The sequence below is a fragment of the Myotis yumanensis genome, unplaced genomic scaffold (genome assembly GCF_028538775.1).
Source record: "Myotis yumanensis isolate MYYU_CA2020_CCGP unplaced genomic scaffold, mMyoYum1.0.hap1 SCAF_9, whole genome shotgun sequence".
NCBI lineage: Eukaryota > Metazoa > Chordata > Mammalia > Chiroptera > Vespertilionidae > Myotis > Myotis yumanensis.
In genome coordinates this window covers 81,674,497-81,694,731 of record NW_027223760.1, presented here as the reverse complement: position 1 = coordinate 81,694,731, position 20,235 = coordinate 81,674,497, and the positions used below count along the sequence as shown (strand labels likewise).

The window sequence follows — 20,235 nt, the reverse complement described above, 5'->3', positions numbered from 1 at the left end:
AGAATAACATTTAAAACTGTTTAGAAGTCACAGACCACAAAGTCAGCATCACAATTTTCTGTAAAATCTCCATTAGCAAGTCCTCCCCAAAATGTAAATAACTTTTTAAGAGGCTCAATGCCAAGTAAAGGTGCTGGAGAACTGTAAATTGAGGTAAGAAATTACTTTAGGAAATCATTTATAGTCTCTATTTAATGTTTAATCTACGTCTTAAATTTTAAAAGAAAATGTTTCTATAACTCTGTACACATTCTGGAACATTTAGGAGTAAAATAGACACGGCATCCACACCGTAATCACAGATCGCATAATACGAGTGGCTCTGCGGAAAGAGGACCCCCACCTGCTGGTCCATGTGTAGCTCACCTTCCGCAGGCACAGAGCACAGAGATACTAATTGGGCGTCAAGAGAACAAAGAATTCCTGATCAAATGAGTGTAGGAAGTCAGTTTACTAAATCCTGTCTTGGAGATTCAAGATGCACATTAGCATATTTAAAAAGTCCCACGGTTTTAAAGAAATCCATTTAATTTTGTTTCATGATTTATTTGTAAAGTGGAAGAATTTTCCCCCCCAGCACACCTATTAACAACCCTTTCCCAACAAATCAAAACCTTGTAAAAAATTAAATGGGCTTCCTTTCATCTCAATTTAGGAAGAACTAAATGACAGATTATTTCAGGGAAAGAAATATGCCTTGCTTTGAATTTTCTGCTGTGCCTAGCACATCGTTGAATATAAAAGCTCTTGATAAATGCTTATTAATTAATGAACTTAATGAGGAAAAAAGAGGGAGACAATTCAAAGAGCTTGGAGCTTTAAAAGCGCTTCCAAACCTACTTGACTTCCCACCAATGATTTTTTTATTACAATAAGATATACGTAGCATTAAATGTACCCTTTTCACCTTTTTTAAGGGTCCAGTCCATCGGCATTAACCACGCTCATATTATTGTGCAATCATAAGCACCGGCCAGCTCCATAACTTCTTCATCTTCCCAAATGTTCTGAGCCATTTCCCCTTTCGCTACTTCTCTATGGGGGTGTTTCTCTTCAGTATCGTGTGTTCCATGTACCAGGGGTGGTTAAACTTCTACTTTAATCTATAAATTGCAAAAAGTAAAAACTAAATGAAAAGGGAGTCAGAGGAGGAAGTGGACATGACCTGGAAATAGTGTACACGGGGACCAGTGGCTCCGAGACACCACTGTTGAGTGTGATGAGTTAGTCACCATCTCTTTGGGTTAGTCTTCCACTTGTGAGCGTCTGTGAATGGGTGTGTATGTGCTTTTGCATTTGGATGTGGTGTAGTTGGACCTTCATGTTAAACATACCTCCGTGATGTAGAGAGAGAAGTGTTCTGATTGTACTTTGGGGGTATTTGCTGAGCCATCTTTATCCAGGAATCGCCGCCCATCCGTAATGGTGACCCACTGGCAGCCACGTGTTTCCCTTGAGTCATGCAGCTAGAGCGGTGATTGATGGGAACTAGGGGAATCCCTGTTTCACAGGCACCCAAATCCTTCTCAGTTCCAAAAATAGGGATTGGTAACTGTGGGAAGGCTATTCTCTTCCCACCGTCACTGCCCTGCCCTGGTCCATCATACAGAGTTCTTCATCTCTTGGAAATGTTATGGAGAACATTCTGCCTTCAGCCCCTCACCCCCTGGAAGCTGGTGGATGGCGTAACGGGTGAGTTGGGGAAAGGGTCCTTGCACGTGCTCTGACTGGGCTCCTTTCTCTCTTGTGTGTGTGCTTCCCCCTGGCTGCCTTCCCTCGGCCTTCCCCGTACGGCCTGCTCCCCTGGTCAGGCCTGCTCCTGAAATGCAGTCACTTGATAATTTGCTTGCGACCGAATGAGTTCAATTCAAGGGCAAGTTACAGGAAACTTCATTTGGGCCCCAAGTCCAAGTCATTCTCCAACGCAGTTTTACTGCAGTAATTTATCAATTGACTTAGGAATCAGAAGGGGACGCGATATCATCAATTGGCGCCATAAAGCGCAAGATAACTGAGGCAGCCAATCCTCCTGGGCTGGGCTCTTGAATGACAGAGATGTGAACTAGGGAACTGTGGAGTGAATATCTTCCACCTACTATGTGGCCGGAAAGCACAGAAAACACATGTGATGGAAAACAAAGCAGAGAGTAAGACAAAATCAGAGCCAAGCATGAGGAGAGTCAATGCACCATTGCTGGTCTGCCGATGGAGAAGGCCACGTGGGAAAGGATGCAGGAGGCCCTTGAACCAGAGTGGCCTCTGGTGTCAGGCAGCACAAGAAACAGGGACCACAGTCCTGCAACCGCAGCAAATGCATCCTGCCAAGCACTGGAGTGCGCTGGAGAGAGGAACCTGAGGATGAGATGAAACAGCCAGTGGCCGCCTGGGTTGCAGTTTCATGAGACACTGAGCAGAGAACCCAGCCAGTTCCTTCTGGACTTCTGACCTGCAGAAGTGTGAGATAGCAGACATGTGTTGTTCCCCTCCCCCCGCCCCCTGCGCCCCCCCCCCCCCCCACACACACACACAAAACAAGAAAACAAAACAGTTGTGTAGAGAGAAGGAGGGTCAAACCGTAGAGAAGTTCTGATGGCTACAGGCCCCTCCGAGAGTCCAGCTGCACTGTACTGGCCTGAGGTTCTGTAAAATACCACTCAATGTTATTCCGTCTTCCTTTTTTTGCTTGGGCTAGCTCAAGTTGCTTTTACAGTTTTCCAAGAATACTGACCAATGCACTCTCTGAATTTCATTATTCTTATCTAGCACTGGTAGTTTGAATACTTGCCCTACTTATTAAGAGAATAAAACGAGGTAACAGAGATAGAAAGAATCGTAAGTTCTTAAGAGTTCCTTTGATAATATCCCCAGTAAGTGGTTGTCCAGCCTTTTTCAACAACAGGGAATTGCTGCTTCTTGAATTAATCTGTTCTCTTTTCAGAGTTCCCAGTTGCTAGGAAATGGATCTATATATGAAGTCAACATTTCCTTCCCTGGAACTGCACCTCATCTATCCTAATTCTGTCCTCTCGGGTCACATAGAATAAATGCAGCCTCTCTTGTTCAGGGCAGCCCTGCAGGTTTATGAAGACAGCTGTCAGGTTCTCACCTCAGCCTCTTCTTCTCTGGGCCGAATGTCATGATTCCCCTGCATCACAAGGCCTAAGAATGACCAAGAAAGTTTGGACATATGAGTTAAAGAGAAAAATTTTTTTGATTAAGTCTTCATCATTGAAAAAGAAAAAAAAAGACCTAGTTAATGAGGCAATCAACCAACACATTCACATTTTTATGGTGTTTCCAAATCCCAATGTGATGGGTTTATAATTTAAAAAATGAATTAAACACCAATTTAAATTTTTTGTTTTAATTTTTAATAAACATTTACATATACATCCCACACAAACAAAGTCTCTTTAAATCCTCAATACTTTTTTAAGACTGTAAAGAGAACTTGAGACCCAACAGTTGGAAGGCCTCTATGATATCTTGTACTGTTTGCTTACTGGTTGTAAGCATGTGGGGACAGGAATAGACTTGAATATAAACACATTCAGAGAATTTGTCAGATATGAGGCCTAACCGTAGTTTAATTTTGTGCCTGAGGAAAACATGGTTCACTTTCTTCCTGATGGCAGTGGTGCCACGTGGAGGGCTGATATAAGGAGGCAACCCATATCTCAACTCCACACATAACGCCAAATATTCGGTTTAGAATTTAACTGATGGATCTGAAGAAAATGAGGTGTTCTGGGGCTTTACCACAGCGACGACTTTCTTTTTATAGACTATTTTAAAGGCAGTTTTAAGTATTCAGCAAGACTGAGCAGAAAGTAGAGTTCGCATGTGTGCCCTGACCCCACACTTGCACAGCCTCCCCACCCTCAACGTCCCTGCACCCAGATGGTCCATTGGTTACAACTGGTGAGCCTCGCTGACAGATCAGTGTCATCCGGTCTATGCATCCCCCCCCCCCACCCAGCCCTTGGCAAGCACAGATCGCCCTGTCTTCACTGTTTTGCCTTTTCCCAATGTCGGATGGTTAGAATCGCACAGTATATAACCTTTTCAGACGACCTCAGCTTCTTTTTAAGTGCATTTGATGACTGTTAGTGAAAAAGTCGGGTCTGAATTAGCCAGACTTTTCTTACGTTTATTTACTTTACACTCTAATGAAATTCACACATGCCCGTCCTGTTGCTTATGCTGGCACCCCCCAGACACTCAGCCACCACGGCCAGGAGCTCCGTGTCCTGAATTCGGTCACGGTGCCGACCGAGCCCAGCCCAGTGTAACGTAGGTCCCCTCAGCGGAGGGCAGCTGGAATGGAGCCCTAAGGACCGGCGGAAAGAGCTCGCCCTCCACTATGTCAGTGACAAATGAGGAAAACGACGCAAGTGGCACCTACTGCCTTCGGTCTCCGTCCCTGCGGCTCCTAGGGGGTGTATGTCTCAGCCCCTTTAAGTCTGTGTTGGTTCTTAAACCTTTTGATTTACCGTCACTTGGAACCAAGTGTAATACTCATTTTTGCATCAAATGATTTGAAAACACGCAGAGTGATCTGTCCAAATCCAGAGGCACAAGGAAGACCTCATGAGGCAGACAGTTGGGGAAGGGGTTAAAGAGGGAGGAAAGGGTGGTCTGGGGGTTGGTAGTTCTAGGTCCCCCTTTCCCCGCGGGTGAAGAGTGTGCACCGTTTGAAGATCAGGGTTAGGGCTGCAATTGAGCTCTGCAGGGGAGCACCCTCCGGCTGGCTTTGTGCGCCTTGGAGCAGTGGTTCTCAGCCTTCTGGCCCTTTAAATACAGTTCCTCATGTTGTGACCCAACCATGAAATTATTTTCGTTGCTACTTCATAACTGTAATGTTGCTACTGTTATGAATCGTCATGTAAATATCTGATATGCAGGATGGTCTTAGGCGACCCCTGTGAAAGGGTCGTTCGACCGCCAAAGGGGTCGCGACCCACAGGTTGAGAACCGCTGCCGGAAACGCATGGCCGAGGGCGGAGAGAAGAGCTCAGCCGCCGCCGTGCACTCGTGCAGCAGGAGGTCGCCCCCTGGGCCTCAGTGCCCCGCCCCGCTTAGACTAAATGCTGGGCAACCGCTCGCTGAACGACCCGTCGTGATCCGTCGTAAATCCCGGCCGGGTTTTGGCTGCCACCCGGCAGGGGCGGGGCCTCGCGCTGCCGCCGCGCGCCGGGGGGCGGGGGCGGGGCTTGCCGCCGGCGGAAGGCGGGGCCTCGCGGGCCTTCTCTGGGCCGAGCTGCGCTGCGGGTGCGGAGCGCGGGCGCCGCCGGCGGGTTGGGGGGCCTTGAAACTGTGCGGGTGGTCTTGGCGCCGCCGCCGCCGGGGTCCGCGGGCCCCAGGACCCTCCCCGGGAGGTGGCCCGGGCGGGGCGGGCGGGGCTGGAGCGGAGAGCAGCCTGGCGGGCGCGGGAGGGAGCGTGTGTGCGTGCGCGTGCTGATCGGAGGCTGCCCCTGCCGCCTGCTCCTCCGGCGACTCGGGGGCGACCCCGAGCCCAAGGGGAACAGCTGCGCCCCGAGTCCCGGCCGGGAGGGCGCGCTGTCCCCCCTGGAAGCGTGGGGCAGGTGGTGGGAGCTCCTCAGGCTGGACCCTCGGGATTTTAAAACACGTGTCTGTCTCTGTCATGTTTACTTTTAGGGTTTTGGCCAAATTGGGCACAAAATAGCCACTTACCCCTTCTCACCGAGGAAGAGCGGGAGAAAGGGTAAGTAAGCAATGAGCAGGGCCGGAGGGAGCCAGGGCGCCCCGAGACAGCAGGGGTGCAAGGTCTACATCCCCAGCTCAGCTCCCCCGGGACCTTGGGGCCCAAGTCCACGTGTTCCCACCTTCCAGGCCGCACTCCCGCCCCGAGGGTTTCCAGGCTCAGTGCCCGGTGGCTGGCAGCTGGCCCTGACCCTTCACTCCCTCGGAGCCTGGGCCTCGCACCTCTTGGGTTTGAGTATTAAAGAGCCAGGGTCCCCCTGGTGACCAACAGGACCTTTGCATTTTAAAAGGGGGACCCCTCGAAAAACCCCTCATGACCCCAAAGCACAGAGCGCAAAGCAGCAACAGAGTGCATACAGCACAGAGCGCATACAGCACAGAGCGCATACAGCACAGAGCGCATAGCCGCATAGAGTGCATAGCAGCATGGCAGCGCTGAGTTTCTTTGGGGACCTTCTCCCCAGCTTCCCGGGAGGGAGCAATGGCCTGGCTGGGCCTCCTTCTCGGAACTCTTGCTGTGAGACCCCCTCACCACCATTCTCTTCGCTCCTGAAAAGTTGCCAAACAAACAGCACATGGAAGCCCTTGGAGGGTCGCTGTGATGTTCGGCGGGGCCTCTTTCCTCGGCCCTTTTCCTGGGGCTGTTCCATCCCCCGCCAGCACCTCCCCCCCCACGCCTCTCGCCTCTCCCTCTCGTGTTGGTGATGTGACACCCAGCCTCTCCCAGAAGGGTGGGAGCACCTCTGCACCCCCTCGGCCCCACATAAGCCAAGGCTTTGAATGAGTTACCGTTCCGAGAGCCGCCAGCAGGCACGGGAAACCGCCTCTGAGATGCCCACCGGGAAACGGGCTGCCCTCTGGCGTCCCGCCGGCCGCCTGCGCCTGCACCTGCCTTTGTGTGTGCTTGAATCGCGAGGCCGGTGACCACAGCACTGACTTTCTGAAAACCCCGGGAATAGTTGTTTAATTGATGATGGGTTCCCTCAAGGATTCAACAGGGATTGTTTTACCTATAGATGAGCGGGGATGGTGGGCGCGGAGACTGGTGGGGATGGCCCTTTGGGTGGAGCCGTCACCAGTTTTCCGAGGATTTTCTGAACAGCTAAGTGGTGACGTACAAGGCCTCCCGGTTCAGCTGGCCACTGGTGGGCGGGGCGGGGCGGCTCTTCCCTGCCTTCCTGGGACTGTCCCTCAGGAGCTCCCCAGGCTGCCTGGCCGTCGCGATGTCCTGAGTGAACAGTGTGGTCAGTGTCCAGCGCGTCAGTGTGTGGTGCCCGCATCATCGTTAGAGGATCTGTGTTCGGGTTCTGCCTTACGGGTGACACAGGCGGGGAGGCCTGGCGAGGGCAGGGACGATCACGGTGGGAAATTAATACCGGCGTTCACTCGCCTGGACTTCTGTTTGCGGCCCGCATTTTTTTTTTTTTTGCCCCTCACTTTTTATCCAAGTGATAAAGGTGTCTTTTTCTGGTTACATAGGTTTAAAAAAGCGACAAAGAGTGGGGTCTTGCGAGGATATAAAAGGTAGAAGGCAAGTCTCCTCGGAACTCCCTCTCACAATGCCACTGTCAGCAGTTTGGGTTGATTTCTTCGACTTTTAATTTCATAATTATATATTTCTATTTGGCAAAATTCTAAATGTCTGCCTTTTATCTCCACATTTCTGGCTGTTTACCACCATTCCTCTTTCACCCCAAACCCTCAAGTAGAAGTAGCATGCCTTTTACAAACAGGCTTTTATTTATTTTTATTAATCCTCCCCCGAGGATATTTTTCCCCGTTGGTTTTTATAGAAAGGGGAAGGGAGGAGGAGACACACACACACACACACACACACACACACACACACGTGAGAGAGGCACATTGATTGGTTGCCTCCCACATTCTCCCACCACCACCAGGGGCCAGAATCGAGCCTGCAACCGAAGTATGTGCCCTTGACCAGAATGGAATCCGAGACCCGTCAGCCCTCGGGCCAATGCTCCAACCACTGAGCAAACCGGCTAGGGCATCTTTTAGACCCAGGCTTGATTCCTGGCTCTGAATTTGCTAGATCTGCCCTCTGGGCCTGTTAACACTTCTCTGCTCCTTAGCTTGTCGTCTATGGAAACAGAGCAATGAGCATAGTTACAAGGAGTGTGTGCAACCAGCCGCTGGCCCGCTAATTTCCCTCCCTGTCTCTCTCTGGTCACCCAACACATTCTTAGGACTTTTCTTGTGATTGTGGAAAAGGATCTAGTATTTCACTTTCCTGAAGGTGCTAAGCCTCCTGGGGTTTTGCATTTTCACAGCGGATCCTCTTATAGCCTAGAATTTCCCGGAGGAGGCCTGACCCCTGATGCGGCTCAGACTCCCCCATCAGATGCCTGGTCCCACAGCCCTGCCCACACAGGTGGCGCCTGAGAGATGCAGGGGAAGGGCTTCTGTCCTGTGTTGAAGAAGCGCTGACTGCTCCCCCCCGTGAGGAGACACCCACTGCCCTGAGCTGAGTCTGAAAGCCGGGGTTTCCTGGTTTCAGGAAGGCCTGTGGCGAGTGAGCATCACATAAAACCACCGATGCTTCGTGTCCGAGTGTCATGATTTTGCCCAGCGGTGGGTTTAATGATACAGCTCAGCCGTGTGGTTAGCGTGTCTAGCTAATGCTGCTCTCCGGGCCAAGGGAGACGTGTCCACAGACGTCTGATTTCACACTAGGCCCCGGGTTGCGCGTTGCTCAGGAGTACAGGCTGTCAGTACATTACAGGCCTGTCCCCGGCGCGCCATGGTGTGTGGCGCCTCCATCATAAGTCCTCGTCTCTGGGGCTGAGGAGGGTGTTTTATTCGAATGACAGCCCACTGTGAGTGAGGCCCGGCCAGACAAGCAGGTCCCCACAGGGTCTGCCAGTGCCACTGCTCTCACCAGGCAACAGGCGGGATAGTTTCTATCATGCATGGTTTTTTATTTTTATTTTTTTACTTTTTTTTGTGGAAGAAAAATAGTCTTAAAGGGAAGCCTCATTTAAGGACCCTTTGTGATCCAAAAAACTCATTTTTAAGTTTATTTTTGTTTGTGATGCTGATCGGGGTAATTATGTAGGAGTAAAATAAGTAGCTTTTAGCTTCCTAGGTCAGGCCCCCACTGCTTTGTTCACTCACTGCACGCCCGCTGTGCGAGTGGTTCTGTAGACTCACGACGTTTATAACAGGGAGTTGGAGAATCGTGGCTTCTGAGTTCCAGCCTGGAGTGGCTGGACCACGTCCCCCTCCTTGTGGGGGCTATCGGAATACCCTGGAGGCTGCCTTCCCGGGTTCTGGGACAGGCTGTGTCATGGCCCAGCTGTGTGGTCTTGGACACACATTCCTCATCTGTGAAATGGGGCCACTCCTCGCGATCACTGTCAGATGGAGGCCTGTAAAGTAGCGTGCTACTGGTACAGAAGAAGTCCCCGGGAAAGACTAGTTCAATTTTCTTGCCTCTAGGTCCTTGCTACCAGAACAAAGATTCCCCATCTCTTACATCCCAGACAACCCCCCGGCCAGGACAGGGGGTGCCAACGAGGGGAACTCCCCGTGGAACCTGGTACTTGGTTGTGGGACTGGGAAGGGGACTGAGAGCGATGGCAAAGGGGTGTGTGAGCTGAGGGGAAGGTGCCGTCCTCTCGCTCAGTCCATGGGCGGACGGAGGTCGATGAATGACTTCCCTCTTAGAAAGAACCCCTTTATCTCTGGCCTTCAGTCAGCCACTCTGCCGCAGACTCTGACCTCCTTACTGCCTGCTCAGTCCAATGATTAGCTTTTTCTCTTATCGCTTCGATGCCACCTGAATAACCCTGCATTTCTTTGTTTGTTTGTTTTTTTATTGGGGGGGGGACTTAGTAGTAGATGTGTACTTCCTTAGATCTGGTTTTTTTCTCTACTCAAAGTCCAGCAGCTGTCTTCATTGTCCTTTCCTTGTCCTATAGTTCATTCATTCCTTTTTAATATTTTAAGAAACTCTATTTTTATTGATTGCAGAGAGGAAGGGAGAGGGAGAGAGAGAATCATTGAGAGAGAATCCCCTCCTGGGGATTGAGCCACAACCCGGGCCTGTGCCCTGACCAGGAATTGAACTGTGACCTCCTGGTTCATGGGCCGACACTCAACCACTGAGCCATGCTGGCCGGGCTTTAATTTATTTTTATATTTTTTACACTATATGCTATGTGCATTGAACTAGATACGAAGATGAAAAATCACTGTCCTTGATCAAGGAGTTCATAGTCTAGTAGGACAGTAGCCATCTCTACAGACCCCCGAACTGTGCCGTGTGATTCGCCACGATGGAGAGATGTGCGCAGGAAGGCTTGCAGGAGCTCTCTATCCCCTTGGAGACGCCAGGGGAGGGGTGGGGGGGCTTGCGCAGTGGCTGAGTTTGTGCTGAGTGTTGGAGGCTGAGTAGGAGGGGCAGGTGGCAAGGAGCTAACGTCACGGGTCGTTGTATGGCTTCTGAGAGCAGGTGTTCTGGGGACTCTGTAGGTCAGTTAGAGTGTGAAGGGCAAAGTCAGGAGTGAAAGGAGAGGGACAGCTCAGTCAGGGCCTGCTTTCCCTCCCAGGCGAGTGACCACTGGAGGACTGTGGTGACTGCAAGGTCCCTGACAGTGTTGGGTGGATGTCAGGGGGGTGGGGGGCGGGGGTGGAGGTGTGGCAGGACTGCAGGCCAGAGCTGAGGACAGAGTGTTCATCTGCATGACAGGAGGTTGAGCGCTCAGATGAGAAGGGGCAGTGGGGCTGCTGAGCAGTGAGACAGTTTAGGGAAGATATTTAGGAGGAGGGAAGCGTGGTGGTCTTTGTGATTGAAGGTGAAGGGGACGGGAGAGTGGCTCCCAGGTTCCTGGTCAGCGAGAGGCAAGGAGGAGAGAGAGCCAGTCTGAGGGCCGAGGGTGAGCGCAGGCTTGGGCGTGTTGTATTAACAAGCCTGCAGGCACACCATTGGCGGGTGGGGGTGTCTAGGAGGCGTTGGCTGTGGGGTCCTGGTGCTTCCCAGGAGAGGGGGGCAGGGGGACAGCTCTCTGTGTGGTGCCTGCGTCTGGGGAGGAGCTGGAGGCTGGGAAGCATGGACATGCTTAGGCCGAGTAGAGAGAAGAGAAAGGGCTGAACGTGCGTGGCAGAGAACACTGCAGCTAGAGCACAACCAGGAGAAGGATGCGAGGATGCGGAAGGGCGTGGCCGAGAGTCTGGGAGGACAGCAGGTCAACCTTTCCGGCCAGCGGCAGACTTTCAAGAAGTGGACCCAGTTAAAAATGCAGCCCTAGCTGGCTTGGCTCAGTGGATAGAGCATTGGCCTGCGGACGGAAGGGTCCTGGGTTCGATTCCGTTCAAGGGCACATGCCTGGGTTGTGGGCTCAATCCCCAGTAGGAGGCATGCAGGAAGCAGCTGATCAATGATCCTCTCTCATCATTGATGTTTCTCTCTCTCTCTCCCTCTCCCTTCCTCTGGGAAATCAATAAAAATATATTTGAAAAAAAATGCAGTGCTCGGAATCGGGCGTGATGGGGCTTGGGGAAGGCCTGTCAGTGGTCGTTGGCTGTGTGGGGTGGTGGGGGCTCGCGTATAGAGAGACCAGCAGGCTCTCTCTATTGTGTGAACTCCCTGTGGATTCACCACCTCCGGCTTATCCTCTATGGATGACTAACGCACATGGGAGCACTTACACCAGAATCTCGGGACGATGTCCCGGGTCTGATGGTTTTCTAGGTGCCCAGTTCTCAGGCAGCAGGTCCCGGCTGTGGGCAGTGTGGCCAGAGCAGGCCCGCCCCCCCGCAGCCGCTCCCGAGGGATGGTTTCAGGGCTCAGGGAGCTCCGAGGTTTCCCAGCTCCTGGCAGGTTCTGGACTGAGTGCCCAGAAGGTGGAAGGACCCATTTTTCTCCTCTTTTTTAAAAAATTTTTTTATTGCTTAAAGTATTACAAAGGGTATTACATATGTGTCCTTTTTCTTTTCCCCGCCCTTGACAATCCCCTGGCCTCCCCTACCCCCCAGTGTCTTATGTCCATTGCTTATGCTTATATGCATGTATACAAGTCCTTCGGTTGATCTCTTACCCCCCTCCCTCATTTTTCTCTTATGTAATAAATCACCAAAAGTGTAATCTTTGCCGTTTTACCCACAAGTGTATTCTGAGGGCGAGGCCTTTGTGAAGGCCCTCTGTCACACACGCTTTTTATATCTTTGTGTTGAAAAATGTTCTCAGCATTTGCGGTCGACCTTTGAAGAACCGTCTTGCTTGGAGCTGGAGGACCCGGTGTAAACACACAACCCCACCCGAGTGTTGGAACCGTGCACAGCAAAGACGTTTCTTAAAGGAGGGAAATGCTTGTAGACCGTGTGTGTATTTTAGGGTAATTTAGTTTCATGCGGTTTTCCTTTCTGGGGATTCCTCCCCCCTCTCTGCTCTCTCCTGCGTTTCCCCGCAGGCGTCTCCCGGTAGGAATTCTGCATCTCCCTAGTCTCGCTCTGTGCTCTCTGTCTGCTGTCTGGGCCTCGTTTCCTCCCCGTCTTTGGACGTAGTCTGTGGAGGTCATGGTGGAGGGTGAGTGGGCTTCGAGGGGCAGAGAAGGCTTCGCGAGGAGCGATGAGTATGGAAAGCAGCTCCCCGGAGCTTGGGGTTGATGGCCAAGGGCGCGCTGCCCTGAACAGGTAATGGTGCACCTGCAAGGCTGTAAGCGGTAGGAAAAGAGTGGAGTTGCCACAGGTAATTTACCCTCATGGTTTAATAGACTTTATTTTTTAGAGCAGTTTTAGGTTCACAGCAACATGGAATGGAAGGTAGAGATTTCCCATGTGCACCCCCCCTCCCGCCAGGCACAGCCTCCCCCATTTGCAGCATCACTCACCAGATGGTACATTTGTTACAGCTGAAACCGAGGTTTGTGCTCTTCGCCTGAATCGAATCTGGGACCCTTCAGTCCCTGGGCTGACGCTCTATCCACTGAGCCAAACTGGCTAGGGCTGAACTTCATCCTCTTTTTAGGAGAACGGAGGTATATGTACTTCATAGGTTATATTTGAGGACAGTATGAGCTGTTTGTAAGAATCCTATGTTAGTTTAACCCATTGTAAAGAAATGGAAGGAGTTTTTTGGTTAACGAGTCATACTTGGTTACTGTCTTCAACTCTAAAATTTAAAAATTTTTTTTTTGGTGTGTAGACAAGTAACTAAGGGAAATAATGATTTGGGGTTAAGAAGGCAACATAGGAAGTCCTCACTTACCATCGTTGGTAGATTTCTGGAACTGAGTCGAACCATGTAAAATGAAACCGATTTTATGAAAGACTAATTGATACACGGCACCTCACCAATGTCATAACGAAACAACATTGAACGAAATGTTATGCGAGGACCTGTTGTCCTGCTGAAAAGGTTAGTTAGCTGTGTCTGTGTCTGAGAAATAAAGGACTCCTTTTTACCTGAGAATGTGTCATTGATTTAGCATCTCCTTATGGAAGGCGTGGCCTGGAGATACTCTGCCAGTGGGGTTGGCTCCCGGCCATGTTTATTACCTCGTGGTCAGCTTGAGCGTCTAGTCCTCCTTCCAGAGCGTGGATGACGGCCAGGGGAGTACAGAGTCAGACACACATGATGGCCGGTGCATGGTGAGCAAAGCCTGGATCCTACAGCTCTCCTGACCGCCTCTGTGGGGGCGGGGGAGGGGGCACTAGGACAGGGTGGGGTTAGGTGGAAGGATTCTGGGGGAAGAGAAAAGAATCCTCTGGTTGAAACCCTGAGGCAGGTGATATATCAAATATCCCTCTAGTTTCAATCACAGTGTCCCTCCAGTGTAAAATACCAGAGGAATGGCCAGTGACAGACTGATGCATGCCAGTGATAGAATGCTTGACATGTTTGAGTTTGAGACTTCTCTTCGGTGCTTTGTCCAAAATAGAAGTGTCACAGTCCTTTTTACTCAGTGCAGTTGACATCTTTAGTGTGTTGCAATCTCGACTTTGTGTAGCTACTTTCTTCTGTTGCCTTCAAAATCCATGCTGTTGGCAAGGACAGAAAGATGGCCTATCCTGTGGCAAGAGATGTGAGAATGGCTGTCCCACCACGAGCCCCTAAGACAGCCATGGGGAGTCAGAGGGGAATTGTCACCCCGAACAAGGAACAGTCCGCATGCGTCCTGGTAGGTGTTACCTGACGTGATATTGAGGATGGAGAGCAGACACTTACCACCCATCCTAGAGAAGCTGCAGTAGAACTTTTCGAATGTGTTTGTTCGGAACAACGTGTCTTCATGGCAACCGAATAGAAGGTCGGCAGGTCAGCGTAGGGCACCGGACTGGGTGAGGACATGGGTCGCATCCCCTCCTGGCAGCTGGGCTCCCACTGCCCACCGCCCAGGCTCTCTGTGGGGAAATTCCCGATGCCTACATTTCAGGGGACCTTCCTGGATGCTGAACCCCAGGTCTCGAAAGGAGGATAGAAAAGCAGCAAGGCTTTGTTTCCCACGCGATGGAGACCGGAGCTGTTGGGGGAATGGCACAGATTCAGTCCATGGGAGGCCATGCTTCTCCGTCTTGGATTTACGTTAATGAAAACAGCAGAATCAGCTCTGATCCTTCCGTGACAGCAATCTCGCACTCCGCTCCTCGGGGTGTCTGGGCAGTGACGGTTGGCTGGAGCTGATACGTGCTCTACGCCCTTAGGCAAAGTCGAGCAGCACCTGACCTCCTCCCATCTGTCTTCCCGCAGCTTCTGTCCCCCAGCTGTTCCAGACTGCCCTCAGGGAAGCAGACATGTCTTTGTATTCGAATCAGTTTCAAGCCTGGACGACAGGGCTGGCTGAGCTCTGGATTGTAGTCAGTGAACTTTGTCCAGTTCTTCAGGCTCTAGCTCACTCCCTTGCTTAACGTGGTTGTGGCTCACAATTGCCCTTAAGTTAAGGCAGAAACTTGCTGAAATTGGCCCAAAAGACCCCACTTCACAGGCCCTATTCACCTCTCCAGCATTTCTCTCTGTTTTTACTCCAGCCTTAGCTCTCTCTACTCCAATCAGGCTGACTTACAGACAGTGAGTTCTTACTTCCCTTGACCTTTGTTTCATTAAAAAAAAACACACAGAACAAACCTGGGTCACATCTTCTCACTGTCTAGGGCAGTGATGGCGAACCTATGACACGCGTGTCAGGTGACACGCGAACTCATTTTTTTTGGTTGATTTTTCTTTGTTAAATGGCATTTAAATATATAAAATAAATATCAAAAATATAAGCCTTTGTTTTACTATGGTTGCAAATATCAAAAAATTTCTATATGTGACACGGCACCAGAGTGAAGTTAGGGTTTTTCAAAATGCTGACACGCCGAGCTCGAAAGGTTCGCCATCACTGGTCTAGGGGCAGCTTAAAGGCTTAGAGGCCGTGGTTCATTCCAGGTTGAATTCCTTGCTAGGGCCTCCCATAGCACAACATCCATTAGGTTTCCTTATTTGTCTACTTTTGTCCACTGCACTGGCCTCTGACTAAGTCGCCGTTGAATCAGTGTGGTTTTGAGTGGTCGGGAGAGAGCAGAGAGGTCACCTTCAACTGACCTTGGAAGAAAGGGAAGAACATTCAAAATATCAGGTGTAGTTGGAACGAAGATATAGTGGAGGCCCTTCTGTCCCTAAATTCAGGACCAATGAGACACTGTTGGGCTACAAAAGGGGCTGTGGGATATATAAATTGAGGTTAGATTATGAATGACCTAAATATTAGAATTAGCAGGCATGTCCATATATGTTTTAAGAAGATTAATCTCTGTGTGTGTGTGTGTGTGTGTGTGTGTGTGTGTGTGCAGTGCCCACCCCGCTCCCCCACCACGTTCTCACCTGGCGTTGCTTCTCTGTTACAATAAAGCCCAGTTCTACTTGCCTTCTTGCCACGGAGACCACGTTTTTAAAGTTTTTTTTCCCATCAGTGGAGCAGATTATGTTCACTGCAAAATCCTACGAACATTGTATTCCAGACTCTCCCAGCTCCATCAGAGTCCATAGAAGTTCACGGGGCGCACTGTTCTGTGACGGGGGAGGTGTCTGATTCAGTGGCTTTGCTGGGTTTACGGCTCTGTCTCTGCGAGCCGTCAGTAAGCGGGCTGTTTCACGTTTGCATTGAAGGGATGTGAGCTGAGTTCAGAGAGTTGATGGGAGCCACACCAACCTTAGAGAGGAACTTGCTCCTCAGCCAGCATCACACGCTCAGCCTGTTCCCCCCCACCCCCCCTCTCCCTGGGCCTCAGGTGGGAAAGGTGACAGGATACGCAGGTGCACAGCAGTTAGCAAAGGGGATGGGATGGATTCTGAAGTCACTTGTCTTGCTAATTTTTTTTTTTTCTGGCGGGAGAGGTGCAGGAAAAAAAAGGCCCAGAGAAGTGTTTTCCGATCGGCTGCTATTGAAATACTGAGTCGAAAAAAAGGGAGAGATAGTGTCCCAAGGATTGCTTCTTGATTATGGAATAACATAAAATTACAGAGATTCTCTCTGAGGAACAGTGTGTCACCTTCTCAGCATTGATTTGCATATCTTTTACTTCCCACCAATGTCTGATTGGATCTGAAGATGGCACCTACACGATTTGATTTCGTGGTAATACCAGCTACCTGCTTATTATCTTTGCTTCCAGTGTCTTGGACTGAGGAGTCTGGCTGGTGAGAAAGATGCTGTTGAGACCACCGCCTGGGGGTTAATCAAGGTGTCTGGGTGGCTCAGGAGAGGGCTTACCTTGACCCTTGGCCTAGCACATATTTTTGTTCTCAGGCAGATGAATATGGGCAAATTGGGGGAGAATTCATCAGACTAGTAGACCCTGTCTGAGGCAGGAGGTAGCTGGGGTGGGGTGAAGTTGGTCACATCAGCTTTGTATTTGAAAAGGATGGTTGAGAATGTTTAATAGATAATGTCACTACTGCAGAAAAAGTGGTAGTTTAAAATTGTGTTTTTTTGTTTTAAAATGTGGCTGAATTTTAAGGACTTTGTCCGGTGTTTGCTTTTACATTTGCTGTACATATTACATATGAAGATTATGCTTTAAACACTATAAAATGTTTCTCTATTACTAACTAGACAATTGTGGGAAATGTTACACAATAAAGTTCCCGTTGGTTTTGTGCCATTTTCAAGTTTACATGCTATACATACAGTTAAATTGCTATAGCTCCCCTTTGCATGTGTAAAGGTGCGGGTGGTGCATGTGGAAGGGACATTGCAAAGGGGCAGGATGTTTCGGTATGCAGGAACCCCCCCCCCCCCCCCCCCCCCCCCCCCCCCCGCCCGCAAGGACCACAGGTGGGCAGGGTTTTCAGCGGGTAAGTACAAAGACAGCCCTGTCTTTTCCTATTAATTGATGTTGTGTATAGATTTGTGCTTGTCTCCCAGTTGTACCCATGGCCCATTGGGAAGTTGACTGGAAATGGATGAGGCTTGAGCATTCACCTCTCACGTCTTGGATTGAATGAACTGTGTATCAGGACAGTGCTGTGAGTTGCATCCGAGTGCTGCAGCCGCAGTTATAAAATCAGTACCTCATCCTGCTCTGAGTTTTTGGGGAGTGACTGCGAGGCAGTGGGGATTTGAGAACTGAGTGCACAGGGCATGGGGTCAGATCACCTGGATTCAGCTCCGCTGCTGACCTTCTGTGTGACCTTGGGGAAATGACTCAAGTACCCTGAGCATCAGTTCATAGCTTTTATGAACTGGTGTGCTCAGTTGTGAACGTTGTCCCATGCACCAAGAGGTCGCTGGTTTGATTCCCAGTCCGGGTGCGTGCTGGGTTTTAGGCTTGATCTGCAGTAGGGGGCGTGCAGGAGGCAGCCGATCAATGTTTCTCTGGCATCTTCGTTTCTCTCTCTCTTCCTCTCTCTCTCTCCCTCTCCCTTCTATTCTCTCTAAAATCAATAAAAACATATTACAAAATAAAATAAAATGGGATAAAAATAGGGATAATATAGGGATTACTTGAGGCAATTAGCATAACAAAAAACTTATTATAGTATCAATATAGTGATACAGTATTTTATTTTTTTAATATATTTTTATTGATTTTTTTACAGAGAGGAAGGGAGAGGGATAGAGAGTTAGAAACATCGATGAGAGAGAAGCATCGATCAACTGCCTCCTGCACACCCCCTACTGGGGATGTGCCCGCAACCAAGGTACATGCCCTTGACCAGAATCAAACCTGGGACCCTTGAGTCCGCAGGCCGATGCTCTATCCACTGAGCCAAACTGGTTAGGGCGTGATACAGTATTTTAGACAACTGTGAAATAATGAAATTCTTTACTAGACTGAAATTTTTATCTCATTGGTTTCACAGTAAAATTGTTTTTTGTGTTTTTTCCTTTCTTTCTGTTTTTAACCTTTATTGTTGAGATTATTACAGATGTCCCTCTTTCCTGCCCCCCCCCTTGCTCCCCTCCATCCAGTTCCCACCCTGCCCCAGGCCTTTGCCACCCTATTGTCTGTGTCCATAGGTAACGCCGATATGCATATAAGATCTTTGTTTAACCTCTTCTTGCCCTCCCACTCTCCTTCCCTCTGAGAATCATCAGTCTGTTCCTTTTCCATGCCTCTGATTCTATTTTATTCACCAGTTTATTCTGTTCATTAGATTTCTTATTCATTTATTTTGATTTTTAGAATCAATTGTTGATAGGTATGTATTTGTTGCCATTTTGGTCTTCATATTTTTTATCTTTTTCTTTTTCTTCTTCTTCCTCTTCATAAAGAATACCCTTTAACATTTCATGTAATACTGATTTGGTGGTGATGAGCTCCTTTAGCTTTTTTTTGTCTGGGACACTCTTTAAATGTCCTTCAAATCTAAATGATAGCTTTGCTGGGTAGAGTAATCTTGTTTGTAGATTCTTGCTATTCATCACTTTTAATATTTCTTGCCACTCCCTTCTGGCCTGCATAGTTTCTGTTGAGAAATCAGCTGGAAGTCGTATGGTTGCTCCCTTGTAGATAACTAACTGCTTTTCTCTTGCTGCTTTTAAGATTCTCTCTTTGTCTTTAGCCCTTCGCATTTTAATTATGATGTGTCTTGGTGTGGTCCTCGTTGGGTTCTTATTTGGGACTCTCTGTGCTTCCTGGACCTGTAAGTCTATTTGTTTCACCAGGTAGGGGAAGTTTTCTGCCATTATTTCTTCAAATAGGTTTTCAGTATCTTGCTCTCTTCTTCTGCCAATGTTGGTATGCTTGAAGTTGTCCCAGAGGCTACTTACACTATCTTTATATTTTTGGATTCTTATTTCTTTTTGCTCTTCTGGTTGGGTGTTTTTTGATTCTTTATATTTCAAATCGTTGATTTGATTTCTCAGAATCCTCTACTCTACTGTTGAATCCCTGTATATTATTCTTTATTTCAGTCAGTGTATGCTTAATTTTTGACTGGTCCTTTTCCATATTTTTGGCATTCTCACTAAGGTCCTTGAAAGTCTCACTAAGTCCCTTGGAAGTTTCTAGAAGATTCTCGAGTAACCTTATAGCTGTGGTTTTGAACTCTATATCCCAGTAGTTTGCTTTCTTTCATTTGGGACATGTTTCTTTGTCTCTGCATTTTGGCTGCTTCCCTGTGTTTGCTTCTATGTATTAGGTAGAGCTGCTATGTCTCCTTGAGTTGGCAGAGTGGCCTTGTGTAGTAGGTGGTCTGTAGGGCCCAGTGGCTCAGCCTCCCCAGTCACCTGAGCTGGGAGCTCTAGGTGCCCCCCTTTGTGGGCTGTGTGCACAGTCTTGTTGTAGTTGAGACTTTTGATTGTTGTTGTGTCACTGGGAGGAATTGACCTCTAGGCCAATTGGCTGTGAGGACCAGCTGGGACTACAGTGGGAGAGCTGCTGTGCAGGAGACACTCCTATGGAGCAGGATTTGCTTCAGTGGGGCTTTGGTGCTCACTGAGTCTGCCCCTTGAGTGTGCTGCTTATGGATGTGTAAAGTTGTAATCTGGTATTGTCTGACACTGACCACTGGGTATACTGGCTCTTGGGTCTCCAGGGAGGTGCAAAGTCCGCCACTTCCTGGGACCACCCAGCAGGAGCTACAGAGAGATCTGCAGATTCCTCCTCTTTGTATCAGGTTTGGAAGTGCCCAGACGAGGCCCAGCTGTGAAGCAAGGCAGGCTGGTGCTGGTGACGGGTCTTGGGCCTTTTATTGTTAGGTTTGGGGCTCCCTCACCCAGCTGCAGCTTGTTTAACAGGTTTTTAGCCTGAGAAAGGACAGACCATTCATATGCAAAAGCTGCTGCAAGCAGCTTGGGTGGGGTTATAAATTGGATGAGGCAGGGTCTTAGGGAATCACAGGGATGGAGACAACAGAAATGGCTGCCAGTCAGCCCTGTGACTGGGGAGGTCCCAGCACAGGAACAATGATCTCTGTGAGCACTTCCATCTGGGAGAAAGCCGCCTCCAAGTTCCTGCCCTGATGCCAGACAATCCAGTTCCTCCTCGTACGTGTCTGTGTTCCCCAAAGCCTCGCCCTGGTGCTGGAGCTCAGAGGAAGCGGGACTTTGTAAGTTCAGTCCG

The 20,235-nt window shown here is 49.5% G+C and overlaps 1 protein-coding gene across 2 annotated transcripts in view; it reads left to right on the top strand.

Annotated features, from left to right (window-relative positions):
- Window positions 1–5,200: 5,200 nt before the first annotated feature.
- Window positions 5,201–20,235, top strand: part of IMMP2L (inner mitochondrial membrane peptidase subunit 2) — a 473,548-nt gene continuing 458,513 nt past the window's right edge. For both annotated transcript variants that reach the window (XM_070425223.1, XM_070425224.1), the window contains exons 1-2: window positions 5,201–5,271; window positions 5,659–5,725. The gene's annotated coding sequence lies outside the window, so the exon portion shown is untranslated. The remainder of the gene's footprint in view (window positions 5,272–5,658; window positions 5,726–20,235) is intronic.